Source organism: Equus asinus, chromosome 15, assembly GCF_041296235.1.
Source record: "Equus asinus isolate D_3611 breed Donkey chromosome 15, EquAss-T2T_v2, whole genome shotgun sequence".
Lineage (NCBI taxonomy): Eukaryota > Metazoa > Chordata > Mammalia > Perissodactyla > Equidae > Equus > Equus asinus.
This window is the reverse complement of record NC_091804.1, coordinates 14,267,581-14,286,183: the sequence shown is the minus strand read 5'-3', so window position 1 is coordinate 14,286,183 and position 18,603 is coordinate 14,267,581. Positions and strand designations below refer to the sequence as shown.

The window sequence follows — 18,603 nt, the reverse complement described above, 5'->3', positions numbered from 1 at the left end:
TCAAGAGGTAAAAATCAGGAGAAAGAAAGTTTCTTTTCTTTAAATGCATTGGATAGAATTCAAATTTCCCCTATGTGCAGAAGGGGAAATTTCTTTTCCTCTCTTCTTTTCTATTCTAATTAAATTGGGCCAAACTTTTTTACTGGTAGATATAAAGAAAACGTGTACTTAGAGTTTTAATTTGCAGCCATGGTTTCATTAATACAAACTGATGGAAGTACATGGAAATGTACTCTGATGGTCTCTGATCAACTGACAGTCTCTCTGAATTTCTGCAGAGACCAATTCACACTTTCTCCATCCTTCTTAAAACTGTCATCACCACTGCCACGACCACCACAACCTTCCTTCTCAAATTGAAAAAGGAGGTAAACTTATCTACTCAAAGGCAAAAAGAAAAGGCTTCAGACAGGAACTTTCAGCTTTCCACCACCAAATTTCCGTGAATCCATTCCACCCTCTGCTCTACTACTTTTCCGGGAGGACAGACCTCCTGTCTACTCCTCTGTGCGTCTGTTTCTGGGTTCATCTCTGAATGCTATCCATGATCAGTTCTCTCAATGACATGTTCCATCTCCTACTCACAACGGAACCCTCCCCATCAACATTCAAACATGCTCAAGTCCATCCATCTGCCTATAAAATGCTCTCCCTCGACCCAACCTATCTCAGTTATACTTTCTATTCTTAACTCTTTTCAGTCCTTCATATCAATTCTTGAAAGAACTGAGTTCATTCACTGTCTCCACTCAGTCAACCTTCTCTCACCATCACAGTGTCCTCAAAGCAGAAACGAAGGCAACGTGTACCCCCATGGGATCATTGTTTGGATTAAGAGATGTAAACAGGTAAAATATTTTACACAGAGCCTAACACTGGGTCAATTCTCAACAAGTCACAGCACGATTATTCATTTACGTATTTCGTAAAGGTTCACTGAGCAACTCTATATGAAGGATGTCACGTGAGATGCTTCATTATAAATACATAAAATCTAGCCTCTTCCCTCAAGCCTCTTTGAGTTCAGAGGGAGGGAGAAAAACAGAAAACATAGATAATTACAAGGCATGGTGATACATTTCACCAAGTTTGGACCAAATCAATGACAATGTAAGTGGAATCACTGCAGAAGGCCATTCAGGCTGTGGACTACACATGGACCAGATGGGAATGGCACCTCTTCATGTTTTACAACAGAGAGGTCCTGAATATAAAGGAACTGAATGGTGAGCCCTGAAGTTCTGACTAGGAAAGGCAAAACGATCACATTCAGGTTCAATAATCAGAGCAACCAAAGATGGTAAAGAAGGACTCAATGTTGATGTTCCAAAGCCACTCAGGACCACTCTTCTGACTCTCATAGCTCACCCCAAATTTCTTCTCTTCATTCCTTCAAGAACACTAGAAATTATGAAAGGATTCTCTACACGTATCTGCCATTCGAGGTGGGAAACTCAAGCATCCAAGGTGTTGTCTGGTGTGAAAAAAATCTAGATGGTTCCTTGCTATATCAATGATGAGTTCTTTGTTTTTTGGTTTTGTTTGAGGAAGATTAGCCCTGAACTAACATCTGCTGCTAATCCTCCTCTTTTGGCTGAGAAAGACTGGCCCTGAGCTAACATCCATGCCCATATTCCTCTACTTTATATGTAGGATGCCTGCCACAGCATGGCTTGATAAGTGGTGTATAGATCCACACCTAGGATCTGAACCAGCGAACCCCAGGCTGCTGAAGCAGAATGTGCGAACTTAACCGCTGCGCCACCAGGCTGGCCCCGTTGATGATGAGTTTTTTAAAACCATATCTCATATCCAAGGCTTAACAGCTATTACTTTAGGAGAACAATGATTTGGGGCTTGCTAAGTCTGAATATCCTACTGGCAATCACTGATATGACCTAGTCAATTTTGGATTCCCTTCTCACTCCACAATAGTCTGAAGCAGACAGCCAACTTTGAAACACTGTCCCCACCATCCTAAACCACCTCAAATGATATGTTCTCATCAAGGGAACCATCTGGGGTATTTCTGAAATCCCACTACGGGCTGCTAACTGTCTGCCCAATATCCATTCCCCACTTCTTGCTGATCAAGTACATTGCAACACCCCATTAAGATTCACTAACATTTACTGTATACCCATGTAAACATGACTAAGACTTGTCTCTCTGCCCTCAGCATACCTATTACACACTCTTCTCTCTCCACACAAACTATTTTTAGTTTGGGGTTTCTAGCGAGGCCTAGACTCAAAATCATTTTTATTATCCATGCCAACAGATAAACTTTTATTATATTTTCTCCAACTTTCCCTACTTGCATGATAACTGTTCCTAAAATGATCATGGCATGAACCACATTATTTGGGACATAGAGTTCCATTAATGCCTTCGAGGAGACGGCTTACCAACTGGTCCATTAGTGCCCTACAAGAACGCAATTACATTACATGGGTAAATGATTTACTCCTGGGGAATATTTTATCCTTTGTTTCATCACAAGGTCAATTATAGCCTTACTTCTGTCCCACTTTTCAATATTAGATGCATTTAACAGCTGCATGCTTAATTATCTAAGACTCCAATTCAGCACCTATAGTTATATTATCTCATTCATTTGGAAATGATTTTTGAGTGCAACTTAACTTTCTGGCTCAATGCCCTCTTACCCATTGTACATGTGGTGTCCTTGTCTACACTGATAGATGGCCCAATCAATACACTCACAGCTGGCCGGCAAAAGATAGGTTTGTTTTTTTTTTTTTTTTTTACTACAACTTCTGAAGGATCTCAAGTTTCGTAGGCACATGCTAAGGGGACAACAGGTACAAATATAGCAAGACCTGTTAGTGCTACCCATATGGCTACTGACTTCCAACAGCCAGTATCTGTGTTCCTGGGGGCTTTTCCAAATCATGGAAGGTTGAAAATACAGAGGAATTAACATCCCCTGGGAATAGCCTTCATCCAATGACTGAAGTGTATATCTCAGCTCCCTCTCCTTTGGATGGAATAATTCTGAGGCATGAGTTTTACACCATTTCCCAGTATCTCTAGCATTAAACTCCAATTTGGGTAGTCTCTCCTTCCTGATGTTACTTTCCCTCTCTCCTAATGGTGGTCCTTGAACTTTCCAAATGAACCACTTATCTTGAATTCTTGACTCAGGTCTGTGTCTGGGGGGAACCTAAACTATAAGAGAGGTGGTCAGAGAAATTAGACTTTAGAACTCGGGAACATACTTATCTTCCTCTTTTGTACTTCTTCTGGGAGAAAAATCTTAATAGAGCAAGACGGTCCAAATCTGCCATTTACTAGCCTTAAAATGAGAATAATGATAGCACCTAATATATATGCCTTTGGAAGGATTAAATGAGGGCATATAATGCACATAACACAATATCTGGCAAAAAATCTTATTGTTACTAGTATTGCTTGAACTGAGGCACATCTTTTCTTCTCATAATCAAATAACTTTTTGAACACCTACTACGTACCATGACTTCATCCTGGGCATATTAAATCTCCAGGAGGCAGTTATGGTTCAAATTCCGTCAACACCTACCTGTGTGAGAAGCCATTTTCACTGAGAAAAATCTAGAAGAGAACTGATAGGGCTGCAGTCATAGTGTCCTCACCAGCAAGAGAATGAGGCTGAGGTTTGATTCACCGTTAAAATTCTGTTGCCAAATGAAAACATCGGAGGGTCTTTGCAAGGGGCAAATGGTATGCAAATTGAAGTACCCTGCAAAAGTGGCCCTGGTCTCCACCTCTCACTGTACCCACGTCCTTTGCAATGTGACTTTGCAGCAACTCCCTTTAAGAAGTCGAGTCTACTTCCCCACCCCTTAAATCCAGGCCGGCCTTGAGACTTGCTTTGGCCAACAGAATGACAGTGAGTGTGCCAGTTCTGAGCCTGAGACTTAAAAGCCTGGTGTGCTTCCCTTCTCTCTCAGAGCCCTGCTCAGGTGCCAGGTGAACAGGTGCAGGGCAGCCTGCTGAGGATGCTCCCTAAGGTGGTGACGAGTCAACCACCACATCTGTGACAGGGTTAACTCTAGAGAGCTGGTTCTGCTGATTCTACCGGAGCCATCTCTTCTACCCAAAATCTTAACTTTGAAGTTCCCCTCATTCAGTCCTTGAAGTCTTCTACATCTAAACTTACTTGCTTTGGTGACGTCATTTAGTCTTTGGCTCCAAATAGCACCCATTTGCTGAGTTCCACATTTATACCACCAGCCCAGATTTTTCTCCTGAACTCTACCCTCACATGTCCCACAAACTACTCAATATCTCCACCAGAAGTAGACATCCACTGGGATGTCTAATGTCTAAAACAAAACTTCTTATTTCTCTCCGGAAACTTACTTCTCCTCCAATCTTTCCTTTCTTAGCTGAAGGCAATTCCATTCTTCTAGTTGTTCAGGCCAAAAACTCTGAAGTCATCCTGGACTCCTCTCCTTTTCCCATAACTCATATCCAACCCTGACACCCCTGTTTAAAATTACCACCATCCCACCACTTTTGATCCCCCTTAGCCCACAATTTTTTCAAAGCACAGATCACCTTCTGACATTCTATACATTATGTTTATTGTTTACTGTCTCTCCCTGCACAGGAGCGATCTATGTTCATTGATGTGCTCCCACGTGCTTAAGTGCCTTCCCAAATCAACACAGCAGAGCTCACTGAACATCTGCTGAATGAATGACTAGATGGGAATGCTCCTTGTACTATGTATGCTATTATTTACCTAGCCTGTCAAAGAACAAAGCAGGAGCAAGCAGACGCCACCCAAACAGATCCAATTATCTTTATTTTAATCCTACCAGTTAAGTGATTAACTTAGAACCAAAGGTTTTTCTGTTTTACGGTGACATCTGGAGTCATTGCACACCCTAGTTTATGTAGAGAAGAAAACCCCCTTCCACAGGAGGGCTGTGCTCTGTGTTGAAGATAAAATTGCGGTCTGAAAAGAAATGGGAAACCATTTCTAAACTCTTCTCTCTCTCTTCTATCTCAAGCAAATAAAAACTCGAGGGACAACTCTGGAATTTTCTCTCTCATTTGTTTTTCACTACTTTTTCGTAAGGTACAGTGATATCATTATTCTCAGTCGCCCTGGGTGATTCCAATATTGATTTTGAGATTTTTCCAGCCATTCCATAAAATGCATATCATTTATAAGGTTCTACTTCCCTTCTGTGGGCATGTTTGCAGTCTGAATGTTTTATATTTTCCAGATGATAGTAGCATATGAAATATGATAGCATCCTTCTGAGTTTTGATAATCCCTTCTTCCAGCAAGCTCAAGACCATATGATTTCTTCTTCTATGTTGGCTTAATTCAAACGAAACACAAGAAAACTTTTATAATCATTCAATGTTGAAACAATATTGAAAAATTTAGTTGCTGAAGCCTAGCTATGCAAATATTCCCATCAAATATCCCCAAATCCTATTCCTTGAAATAAACTTCACACCAGCACAGGAGCCTTCACTCTAAATTTTTTTTCTAGGATCGAATTTTAAAAACACATCTTTCTAAAATGTCATTTGCCTTATATTTAAATTACTAAATAAATTAGCTCATGTTTTCAGGAAATGAGATTGAGAAGAAACAATATATAAGGAGACAATGATCCAAAAACATAGAGCAATCCTCTCCTCTAATCCAAAGATGATGAATTCAAAAGTCTTCAAGTACCAAGAGGGCAATATAAATGAGTAAAATGACCTGATGGGACACAATAGGGAGTGATGGAGACTGTGGCAAAGTGAAGACTCCATTACCTGTCTATGATGGAGGCAGCTGTTACTCAGCCACAATGGATGGTTGCCATGAGAAAGCATGGTCAGTGATGCCAAGTTTTGTATTTGTGCATACAGAATTTTTTTAAAATAAGAGAAGCCAGAGGGGCCAACCCCGTGGCATAGCGGTTAAGTTCAGCACACTCCACTTTGGCAGCCTGGGTTCACAGGTTGGGATCCCAGGCACGGACCTACACCACTCATCAGCCTGCTGTGCAGCAACCCACATACAAAATAGAGGAAGACTGGCACAGATGTTAGCTCAGGGCGAATCTTCCTCAGCAAAAAAAAAAAAAAAAAAACACAGAGAGAGAGAGGAGGCCAGAAATTTAGACTTTTAGGGGAGATTTCACACTATGTGTGCCAAACAGAACACATCTAGACCACAAGACTTAAAATCGGCACTGTCAGCTGTTTAGTACCTAATGGAATTCAGTGTTCTCCTACACCTTCAAGCTCTAAAAGGACAGTTCAACTGTATTTCACAGATAGTAAAAGTCTCCAGTTGTTGTTCTCCGATTCCTAGTTGTTAATGGGCTCTAGGCGGTATGTGTTTCTTTCAATCACTGTAGACTGCTAATATTGCAATGCAGGTACTCCCCACAGCAATCTAAGCTAAAGGAAACACTAGAACTGCTGTCTTAGAGACAGTATCTACATTCTGCCTTTAAAATCCCTTCCAGTGGGCACCCTAGAATCTGCTATCTCTGGGAGTCTTGCCAGAAATATATGTGACCAGAAGCCTGAAGAGGCCCTGGCTCCCACACGGGGGAACCCCTCGCTTGGACCACTTACTTTGATTCATTTCCCTCCCAGGCCTTCCCGGTTTTTCTCATTTTATAGTGCATCTGTTACTATGGAAACAAATGGTGCCAAAGACTTGGGCAGAACTGCATAAAACCCCAGCTTTCAGGATAAAAAAATCAATCAATGTTCAAGCAGGGGTCACATCACCAAGCAAGCATATTTATACCAGGTTTGGGACAACAGAGCAGTAGCTATAAGTTGCATCTAGTAACCAAACAATTATTCTTTATATTTTTCAAGCAGCTCAGTTTATTCTATTGTCAGAAGGCTGGCTCTTAGTTTAGGGTTTGCTTCACTACTTTCTCTCTTTTCAGTGTATTTAGAACGTCTTCTTTATACCCAGATCCAATATTAGAATTTTTGTCTCTAACCAGAAACAGAATATTAATCTTTCTTTCCACATCTTTCATCTATAGAAAGTAGAAAATTACTATTAGCATACAACTTTTTTTTAAGGAAATGAATTAGATCATTGCTAGGTTCCATCCAGAATTTTAAATCATGGCATCACCCTTTTGCATTTGCACTCCTTTTTTAGCCTAGGTAACATGCATTCATCCAGAAACATTTATAAAAGACCTGACATATATAAGCTTAAAGCTAAGTGCTAGGGTTGGAGAGACACAATACTTCCAGTCTAGTACAAGAAAGGAGTCAAGTAAGAAAACATCCACAAAACATTGTGACGAATGCTTTGAGAGGGATAACCCAGGGCCACGTGGAAGAAGTTTTTTTAGCAGGGAGCAGTAGCTGGGTAGGAAGTACTCAATGAAGATGTGATAATCACATGTTCATTTCAAGGTAGAATTGAAGATAAAGAACAGACAGGAGGCTGACACGGGTCTGAGAGATGCTAAGGGGACAGGCAGTAGTGCCCCCACTCCTTCCCTCCTCACGCCCGCCTCCCCCAATTTGTTATTAAAAGTGATGGAACCAATAACGTTTGGATAAAGTCTTCTTGATTCAGTTGGATAGTGGGGTAATGAAGGTGCAGTGATTGAAGCAGCGCTTTATAGGAAAAACAACGGTACTCTTTGTTGCCAATTTACTTTCATCACCAATGACACAAGTGACAACTCCCTTGAAAATCAGCAGAGAGAATCCCATAACTGACATCTTTTTTTAAAATGTAAGGTAAATTTGTTTCTTATGCAAACAACCAAATATTGATTTTTGGTTTTGATCCTTCAGTTAATTGTAATACTGAACATAGCAAGGCAGTCAAGGGCATTGACTCTCCTTTCTCATGAAGAAATTTGCATGACCAGAAATGCCAAATCAGAGGATTTGAGAGTCAAAGTGGATTGATTAATCTAGTGATTTTTAAATTACTGAAGGTTCAAGGACTCCAAACAAAACTTCTCTTCTTATCTACTGAGTTGCCATATGCCACAGTGTTTAAGGACACGGGATTCGGATGAGCGAGGGTTTGACTCCTCTTGACTGCCCTATCTAACTGCATGATATTTTGCCTTGAGTGATGAATTTTATGCAGCTCTTATGATGATTAAGATACACAGGTAATGGGGCTGGCCCCGTGGCCGAGTGGTTAAGTTCGTGCGCTCCGCTGCAGGCGGCCCAGTGTTTCGTCGGTTCGAATCCTGGGCGCGGACATGGCACTGCTCGTCAGACCACGCTGAGGCAGCGTCCCACATGCCACAACTAGAGGAACCCACAACGAAGAATACACAACTATGTACCGGGGGGCTTTGGGGAGAAAAAGGAAAAAATAAAATCTTTAAAAAAAAAAAGATACACAGGTAATATACTTGGACGAAGGATTAACACATCTTGTTCAGTATGTTAGCTATAATCACAGGAGTGCAATCTACTTTCCTTATATCTACCTTGCTGTCACAGGAGGAGCTAATTGGGTACGTGTGAACAATTGAGCGTTACCATTCTAAAATAGTTACCCGAGCAGATGAGATCCTGACATTTGAGGGTCAAGAGCACAAATGGAGTCCCAATTATCAACTACCTGAATATTCAAATATCATAAACCAAGCTAAAAAATGTTAAGTTAAATGTGTTCTATCCTCTTACCTTGACAAATATGCCTTCCTAATAACCTAGAAGCCAGGTTTAAATTTAGAATAGTTGAATTCCAGAACACGGCAAAGTAAGGAGAACCAGCCTCCTGCCCCACCCACCTTCTCATTTCACCCTGGCCTTCAACACCTGAGTATGGAGTACAATGTCCGCATGTCCAAGCTCCACCCGCATCTCCCATTAGCAGCCTTTCCTCAGGCCCCCTTAGGCCCAGGGGTCTAATGAGCAGGGAAGTCCAAGGTCCCAACTATGCAGAGAAGGGTCCAGATGGCACATGGGCTCTTTGGTGCAGAGGAACACCCCGCTACAGGTGCATAAAGGCTGCAGGACAGAGCAGCCGAGTTCTTTAACGTGCAGTGTCCAGGACTGGGGTCCCTCTTGGTAACTGAAGATTTTCTCTGTCCTGTTTTTAGCGCAATTGAAGGATAAGTACCTTTTCCTCTTTCCATTTGTAAGTCTTCCTTCCTAGGGAAAAGTTTATAAACAGTTATAAAAGCAGCATAAACCTAAGCATTAAATTAAGTGGATAGCCACAGACATTTCCTACTTATGATGAGAACTCCAGTAAGAACACACACTGACCTAAGGAGGATTGTTTAGTATTACGTACCAAAAGTTGTTTGAACCAAGAGCCCAGTAGACTAAACTCAAACACTCCCATAGGACTTGCTAAATGTAAGGTAATTCAGAAAAAAAGAAGCCTAGACGTGTGTTGGTGCCCTATTTCCAAACTATACCTCTAGCTTCTGCTAAACTGTCTCTTTCAGATAAACCTTTCCTCAGCTCTTGTCTCACCTGAGAATGGAATCTCCTCTTCAAAAATCCTGCCTGTACAGGGAGAGAGAAAGGCTGAAAAGCCAGGTTCTTCGGGACATGTCACTGCTGGCTCCAGAAGGAAAAAAGCATCTCCTGCGTGGAGTCCCGCCACACACGCTATACCATGAGCCCTGTGTTAGTTGTGACACCTTCTCAGCAGATGTTCCCTGCGGGATGGGGGAAAGCCCTGGGGCATGGGGCATTTTTATTCAGTCTTTTGGTTTTGGTTGTTTAGCACCCACCCCATCTTTTTTGTTTGTTTCGTTCATCGGAAAAGGGGGAGTAGGTTTGCTGATCAAGGTGCCCTGCCCACTCTGATGCCAAGTGCACTGGGTGTGGGGGCAAGCCCTAAGCACAACAGCCAGTGGACTGTGGCCCAGCTCTGAGCAGGCTCTTTTTGGCTGGAGCTGGTTCTCTAGTAGCTGATATGAGACCCTAGAGCTGGCTCGGTTCTGGTTTGCTTCTAGGCCTGTTTTTCTTGTTGTTGTTGGTTGCCCCCTCACCCCATTCCCGGCAATTCTTTTAGCTACCTGATAACCTTCTAGTAAATCCTTTTTGCTCAAGTTAGACAGTTTCTTTCATTTGCATGCAATCTAAGAGTCATTGCTGATACACTTGGCAGGGCCCCTAACATAAGAGAAAAAAATCAATGAATGTTTGTTACATAAATGAATAAGTATAACCTGAATGTGTATCACCATATTTGTAAAATAGTGAGGGTTTTTTCTAATTCATAAAACAATGTTACTATCAACTAAATTTCAAAAAATTCAGAAAGATATAAAAAAATAAAAGAGAAGCCATCCATATTTCTACCATCCAGGGTTGCCTTTTTGGTTTTGCTCCAGTTTTTTATATGCCTATATGATATTTCCATTTCACAAAACACATATCATCACAATGCAGTAGTGCATTTGGTTATTTCTACTTAAAATTGTGGTGAAGGCTGTTCCATGTGATTACATAATCTTTGAAATGATCTCTTTTTCTTTTTTTTTAAAGATTGGCACCTGCGCTAACATCTGTTGCCAATATATATTTTTTCTTCTTCTCCCCAAAGCCCACCGGTACATAATTGTATATTCTAGTTGTGAGTGCCTCTGGTTGTGCTGTGCAGGACGCCGCTTCAATATGACCTGACAAGCAGTGCCATGTCCGTGCCCAGGATCCGAACCGGTGAAACCCTGGGCTGCCGAAGCGGAGCGTGCAAACTTAATCACTCAGCCACAGGGCTGGCCCCTGAAATGATCACTTTTAATACCTATATAATAGTCTATCATTTGGGGATCTTAAAAGATCTTTAGGGGCCGGCCTGGTGGCGCAGTGGTTAAGTTAGCATGGGCCGCTTTGGCAGCCCGGGGTTCACCGGTTTGGATCCCGGGGGTGGACATGGCACCGCTTGGCAAGCCATGCTGTGGCAGGCATCCCACATATAAAGTAGAGGAAGATGGGCACAGATGTGAGCTCAGGGCCAGTCTTCCTCAGCAAAAAGAGGAGGATTGGCGGCAGATGTTAGCTCAGGGCTAATCTTCCTCAAAAAGAAAAAAAAAATTTTAAACTGATCTTTAACCAGCCTCTAATATTCAGTTACACAGGTTTCCAATTTTTATTATAGAATATATTATAATAAACAATCCTCTATATAAATTTTTGCCTGCTTCTACTTCCTTACGAAAGACTAAAACAAAAATAAAGAGAAATAGTTGTGTCAAGTAATTTGAACTTTCAAAAGCTTTTGACAAATATTTTCAAACAGTTTCCCAAGAAAGTTGTATCATGTAACCCTCCTGCCAGGAGTGAATGAGAATGTCCTCACTGCATCCTTGCCAGCGTTGAGTTTTTTCAATTTAGTTGTTTTTGTTTGTTTAACACATGAATACATGGCATCTCATTTTTGTTTTAATTTGCACTTCTGTGATTAATAGTAAGAACATTAAATATGTATATTAGCCTTTTTATTTCTTCCTTTTGAATTTTTTAAATCAGATATTTGGAAATTCTATCAGGGTGTTATTTGTGTTTACTGATCTGCAAGAATTTTTCAGTGCAATAATTATATTAACCGTTCTGTCATGCTTGGTGTCAATATTTTTCTCCAGGATTATTTTCTGCTTTAAATTGTATATTTTTTGCATCCAAAAAGTTTAAAATATATTCAAATCTATCTTCTGCTTTGCAATTCTTTCCATTAACTTTATATTAAAAATTCCTTCCTCTAAAATTAAAGATTTCCCTCCAGCTTTGTTTCTCGTCTGGCAGATAAACCTTCCAATTTATTTGGAATTTAGTGAGTCACGTAAACAGAGGTTCTTAGTTGGATGTTTTCTATATACTTTGCCAATTTCTGGATGCTTTCGTCAAACAGTCTTATTTAAAAATGCTTTCTCCATCATATTTCTGTTTCCGAAATCTACCTGAATTTGTTTCCAAGCTTCTCTATCCCATTGAGCTATCCATTGACTCTTGCACCACTGCTACACTCCCATAATGACTGAAGTTCCAGGATCAGATTTATTTTTATTTCTGGAAGGGCAACCCACGCCCACCACCCCGCCCACATATATATTCTTTTGCAAAATTTTCTTGACTACGGTCATCTAGTTCTTCCAGATGGATGTTAGGATCATTTTGTCAGCTTCTCCCAAATCCCAAAACTACATAATTGACCTGGGAAAAATAACCATTTCATAATATCCATCTTTCTACCCAAGAATCAGGTATGTTTTCATTTGTTCATTTCTTATTTTATGTGTCTGAGTAAAATTTTATAGCTTTCTACATAAGTCCTCAGATATTTCTTATTCTTCTCAAATATGTTATGTACATTTCCTTTTTTCCCTAGGTAATTTATATTTTTCTGGATTCATGAATAGAATCATTCTCTATTCTGTTTTTTAAGTTGGAAAATACTGGTATTTGGGGTAGCCATTGATTTTAAATATGTATTTTATAACCAACCATCTTACTGAAATCTCTTATCAGTTCTTTTAGGTTTTTGTTGACTCAGGGTATAGCCAACACTTTTAAACAAAATCAAGACACGAGATCTGATTTTTCGTTACTTACGTGAAGAGCTATGCTTACGCACATGCATTAAATGATATTTTTAATCTCTTTTTAAAAATCACCTTTTATGAGAATAATAAAGTGACATGAAATTGAGGCTGCCCTAGAAATCCGAAGCGTAGCCTGTGTTCCTGTGTTGAACCACATTCATTTCCCTCAGGTACCCCGCCTTACTATTCAAAACTACCGAAAAGGGCTCTGAATGAGAGAGACAGTAAGTCACTTCTCGCCTGAATTAAATGCAACAAATATAACAATGCAGCTGGTGATTAAGAGTTTTGACAAGTGCACCAGGAACTTGTTTTCATATAAAGAGCAATTTGTCTCTTATTTTAACCCCAGAAGCAACAGGCAGGATGATTTTTCAAGAAGAACAGGGCCCACCTAGATATCTTCAGAAAGCAACCACAGGCTCTTCTATATACGAGCAGATTCCTCTTTCCCCAGATAAGCATAATTTTCTTATTTTGAAAGGTCAGGATAAGAGTATCTAGCAATTACTGTTACATCAAATATTTGTTGTGTATCTGATTCGGGCTCTGGGTTATTGGGAAAGATTAAAAGGCTATCTATAGTAACGAGTAGAAACAGGGGCTGAGGACCCAGCATATAACAGACGTTCAATAAATAATTTTATTATTATTATACATAGCATATATTGTATATTATTATTAATCTCTAGAAGGCTAAAAGTCTAGTTCTATTATCCTCCTAGGACCTAGCACGGCAAATATAAATGTCCAATAAGTATTTGTGAAATATTTGTTTACTGACTGATGTATTTTTACAAAAACTTCAGTTGCCAGAAAATATTTTGACTCAATTCTTAACTGCTAGCTTAAAACCAATTCTTAGAAGATGCATTTGTTAAAGCCAAAAATACTCCTCTTTTGAAGTCAGAATGAGATTCTAAATTGCTCTTTTTATACGTTAGTTAAAAAAAAAAATAGAAGTTTCAAAAAAATCAGATCTTTTAAATTGGCACAGAAAAATGCTATGAGACAGAATATTCCTTCCTGCACTCATTCCCCAAACATTTATTGAACATCTTCTACATGCAAGACAAAATAAATGGCCATCACAGAGCTAACAGACATTAAATAGCCAAACAAATAAATAGGAAATTGCAAATTGAGGTAAGTGCTATGGAAGAAAAGTAGGAGGCCATGAGAGATTTGAGATGGTGGGAAGAGAGATCAAGGAGGCCCAAAGGATGCATACAGCCTGGACTGTCAAAGTATAGGGGGAACTGCTTGGGACATTTAAGAAACAGACAGCAGGTCAGTGTGACAGCTGGAGGAGGAGATGCCCAAGATGAGGCTGGTCAAGCACCCAAGGCTCTGAGAGTCTTTGGAATCTGTCCCAGGTGTGTGGATTTATGCAGGACTGACATCATCCCATCTGTTCTGATGAAGGACTGGAGGGGCCAAGCAGAGAACCAGGGTCTTGCTAGAAAGTTATACTAGTAGTCCAAGTGAGAGATGACAACTTCAAGTTTGATGGTGGCAGTAGGGGGGATAGAAGAAGAAACTATCAAGATATATTTAGAGATATACATAGAAGACAGAATTTATAAGACTGTGGGATGGTTCTGGATATGGTGCAAAGGGAATGGAGGTGTGAAAGATAATTCCTGAGTTTCTGGCTAAAGCAACTCCATGGACAGTGATGCCATTTACCAGGATAAGAAAGATTAGAAAGGCGTTAAGAATGGGGTATTTTTGTTGCTGCTGTCATTTTTGTTGTTTTAATTTTGTTTGCTTGCAATGTGTTGGTTGGGTAGCAGAAAGGGAGGAAGGCAACATTAACAAATCCATTTGGGACAGAGTATGTTTGGGACACCTGTCTAAGAGTGAGGTCCTAGATTATCTGGGTTTTCAGACAAGTGACATTTGTATAAGTGAGGAACCTCGGGATGTTCTTCCTCCTTACCACGGTTGGGTATATAAAACCTTTCACTAGGTTAGCTGGATTAAACAGACTTTAAAAACTTCTCTGAATCCACACTACTATCTCTACTTTCTGCTCATTTGCTGACATAATATTAATGTCGTCATTAAACACAGATCATGGGGATGTTAGCTTACTGGGCTGAATAATGTCCCCCCGAAATTCATGCCCACTCAAAACCTGCAAATGTGACCTTATTTTGAATTAGGATCTTTGCAGGTGCAAACAAGTTGAAACGAGATCATACTGAATTCGAGTGGGTCCTAAATCAATATGAACGGTGTCCTTAGAAGAAGGGGGAACTTTGCCACGTGAAGATAGAGACAGAGATTGGAGTGATGCTGTCACAAGTCAAGGAACACCTAAGGCTAAGAGAAGTCTGGAAGAGGCAAGACGGGATCCTCTTCTAGAGGCTTCAGAGGAGGCATGGGCCTGCCAACACTTTGATTATGGACTTCTAGCCTCCCGAACTGTGAAATAATAAATTTCTGTTGTTGTAAGTCACCTAGTTTTTGGTGATTTGTTATGGCAGCCCTAGGAAACCAATGCATTTGGGATGACTAAAGGAGATTTTCACCAACGAGTGTAACACAGGGCACACAGTATAGGCTCAATAAACACCCATTTCCCTTCTTATAAGGGTCACCAGCACTCTCCTGGTGGTTCGTATTACGAGTAATGCCCACACTTACCCTCTTAGGTAGGACTTACTATTCCTAGGCTCGTCTTACAGACAAGGAAACAGAGGCTTGGGAAAGTTAAACAGCTTGCCCAAGATCACAAAGCTAAACATGGAAGAGTTAGTTCAAACTCATCTCTGTCTCATCACCAAGATGACCCCACACCCTAGAACACCTGCCTCTCACACCTGCAGCATTTTAGCAAGCTCTGACAGGTGAGGGAAAAGCCCTGCCCAAATATGTTTGCAATGCCTGCAATTAAAACTCACACTTATTAACAAAATAAGTTGCAGGGACTTCGTACGATCAATCTCTATGCATTCATGGAGGAACACAAAAATGTTATTCTAAGACCCATGCTATCAATGAACTTGCCATCAACTTCTATTGCTTCCATTAGCAGTGCTTCTGCTTCGCACGTCTGTATTCCAAGTCAAGGTATTATCATCAGATTGGACATTTATGGCTTTAATTTCCTTAAACGCATTTTCCTCAAGCATACCCCATTTCATTTTGATGATACTGACTCATTCTTGCCACCTAAGGAGACCATAAAAATAAATAGTGTACATACGGAGGGAAGTGGCTGTAAACTTCACAGTCACGGATGTCCATCCTTTCGATTACAAAGCGAAAAATAAAAGCATATTCTAAATTTACCTTCCCTCTTGATCTCAGTGAACTGGGCTGCTGAATGTAACAGATATACAAATAGAAGATGGCAGGGCCGTTATTAAGGAGTGTCGATTTCATAGAAGTCTAGTGTAGGAGGGGCTTCTAAAGAGCCTCCTGTCCATCTGGACTCAGGTAAGAGAGAGTCTACCTGCCACCAGACCTCAAAAGAGAAAAGGATGTGCTGAGAGTTACCTTAGACCCTATGGCTGCTTCTTGGTAGAATCTTACAGCATGCCTGGCTTCCCCATTTCCCCCAAAAGCTATTCAGCCTTCCAAGCTGTCATCAACTATTAATGATGACACTTTCCTCAGGCTTTGAGCTAACTTCTTTTTCTTCGTTACTCTGGCCTAAAAAAAGACCACCACAGATAGCGCCAATGCTTCAAATTCTTTAATCGATATCTCATGTTGAATTAACTGTTGTCCCACGTTTAAAGCTCCAGAAACACCCACAGGGGGTTCAAGAAGGGTGAACACACTGCTCCTTCAAACTGGGCACGGATGACCCCTGGACTTTTCAAGTTTATCCTCCAGGAGGTCGACATCATGTAATTTTGACAAGAGTTTGGAACCAAGATCCTCTTCCATGCTCTGCCCACACCCGTGCCCACGAGCAGAAGTTCTCTCTCTCTCCATTACAACCCACCACGCACACACACACCAAGGCAAGTAACAAAGGAAAACAGCCTCATAAAGGCTCAGCTATTACATCTTCCAGTCCACACCTGCCAATAGACAAAAACCATACGGGAATCCTGCCCTGGCAATATGTCCAACAGTCCTGGGGAGAAGCACGCACCGTGGCACCCCCCAAGCTTGCGCGGCTCTATACACAAAGAACTGGTGCTGGGCTTGGTAGCGGTCCGGGGTACCAGCGCGCTCGCAGGGCTGCTATCGGGGTTCTCCCTCCCGCCCTCCTGCCCGCAGAAAGGAACTATCCTTTATTTGACCCGTAGAGAACCCAGGCTGGATGGCAGCGCATGGGTGTGTGTGTGGCGGTTGTTGGGGGCGAGGGGCGGTCCCCGGATCCCTTCCCTCCAGCCAGCCGGTCCCCAGCCTTTGGCATCTCCTAGGAGATGCACAATTGCGCGCTGTCACAGATGTCCCCTTCGCATCCTCTCCCGGCAAAGCAAGACGCCCCAGGTCCCAGCCGTGCGCATCCCCGCAAGGGTCCCTCCCAGCGCGGATATCCACCCCGGCAGCCCCGCCAGGCGCGCCTGCCTACCTGGTGGCTGGCTGTCAGCGGAGCGGCGCTGCCACATCCCCGTCTCCTCCTCGGCTGCTACATCTCTCGGAGCGCCATGTTCCCGATCTCCCTGGGCGCACGCCGGGCAACTACTACGAGCTGGGTAGGGGCAAGGGGGCGGGGGCCAGAGGGAGGGGGTGGGAGGCTGAGCCAAAGCTTTCTACTCTCCACCCCAGCCTCCCCCAGCTACTGAGCATGCCCAGCTGGCCGGCTTCGCCCCTAGGACGACTTTCCATGAGCGCACGCAGCTGTTCCGGGTTTTCGTGGCAGCCGGCGGGAGGCAGGCAGTAGCAGCTGCGGGGGGTGGGGGTGGATCAGTGTTGGGGGGAGGGTCGGGGGAGTGTCTACACTCGGCGGAGCCCTGAGCTGGAGAAAGCTGCCTTTTGCCAACCCAATCACACTTCCCCTCTGCCCTCCCCGGCGGAGGGCAGCTCCTGCACGCCTCCTCCCCACCTACTCAGGGTTTGCAGAAATTTTGTGGAGGACCAACGCAGGGCTGAGCTTTGCTTTGGAGGAGAGCAAAGAGGAGGAGGGGGCGGGGCTGAGAGGCAGATTCTTCCGCAAGCCTCCTTGCTACCGCCTGGACCCGTGCTTCTTAAACTTCAGTGTGCCCATGAATTAAAATACAGATTCAGATTCAATTGGTCTGGCCTGGGACAAGCCAAACGAGCTCCCAGGTGATGCTGATGCCGCTGGCACCCCGACCACACTGAGTAGCAGGGATCTAGAGAGCTCCCACTCTGTGACCTCTGAGTGGCCAACCTTCAATCGGCCAGCCCAGAACTGGTCTTTGGCGTCCACAGAAGGCCCTCCTGACTGCAGATGGTGCGCAGCTAACAAGTGAAGGCGCCCCAGGGGTTGCTGTGTCCACCTTGGGACGAATCTCAGTAGGGCTGGGCTCTGAGCACCCAGCAAAAACGGGCTGCTTTCTGGCTTAGAACTTGAGGCTTAGGGGAAAATGGGTTCCTAGACCTCTCCATGCTCACTTTGCTAGTTGGCTAGCAAACTAGTTGCTAGCTAAACTTCTACTCAAGTCTGAACCAGTCTGCCTTGCTGTCCCCATGCCTTTCCCGAGCTGAGACAAAAACTCAATTGGGCATCAAAGTGTCACTTTATGGTACATGTGGTGGTACAGCTGGGCTTGCTCAATTAAGAAGCCTGACAGATGATGGTAAGAGTAGGGTGTTTATGTACGAAGAGATGGGAGCTTTCTGATGAGTGATGTTGGGGCTGAAGCTTGCAATAATATCTTGTAGTTCATCTTAACCGCCCCCCCCCGCCCCGCCCCCCCCCTGTTGTCCACGCCCATCCCGATCCTGGAAGGCTCCAGCGTTGTCAAGAATATTCACCATCCACGCTACAGTGAGAGAGAGACATTCGCAAAACCAGTCATGAGTTGTCAACCTTGGAAATGAAGAAGTCCCACGCTTATCCGTCCTCAGCTACCCCAACAATACCTGCGTGAGCTAGTGATATGGTATCTGATCCCATAACCAGATA

At 42.6% G+C, this 18,603-nt stretch overlaps 1 protein-coding gene across 1 annotated transcript in view; it reads right to left on the bottom strand.

Annotated features, from left to right (window-relative positions):
• The window catches only part of PAK5 (p21 (RAC1) activated kinase 5), a 294,957-nt gene extending 277,580 nt beyond the window's left edge, over positions 1 to 17,377 (bottom strand). The window contains exon 1 of the mRNA XM_070485566.1: positions 17,083 to 17,377. The gene's annotated coding sequence lies outside the window, so the exon portion shown is untranslated. The remainder of the gene's footprint in view (positions 1 to 17,082) is intronic.
• Positions 17,378 to 18,603: the final 1,226 nt, after the last annotated feature.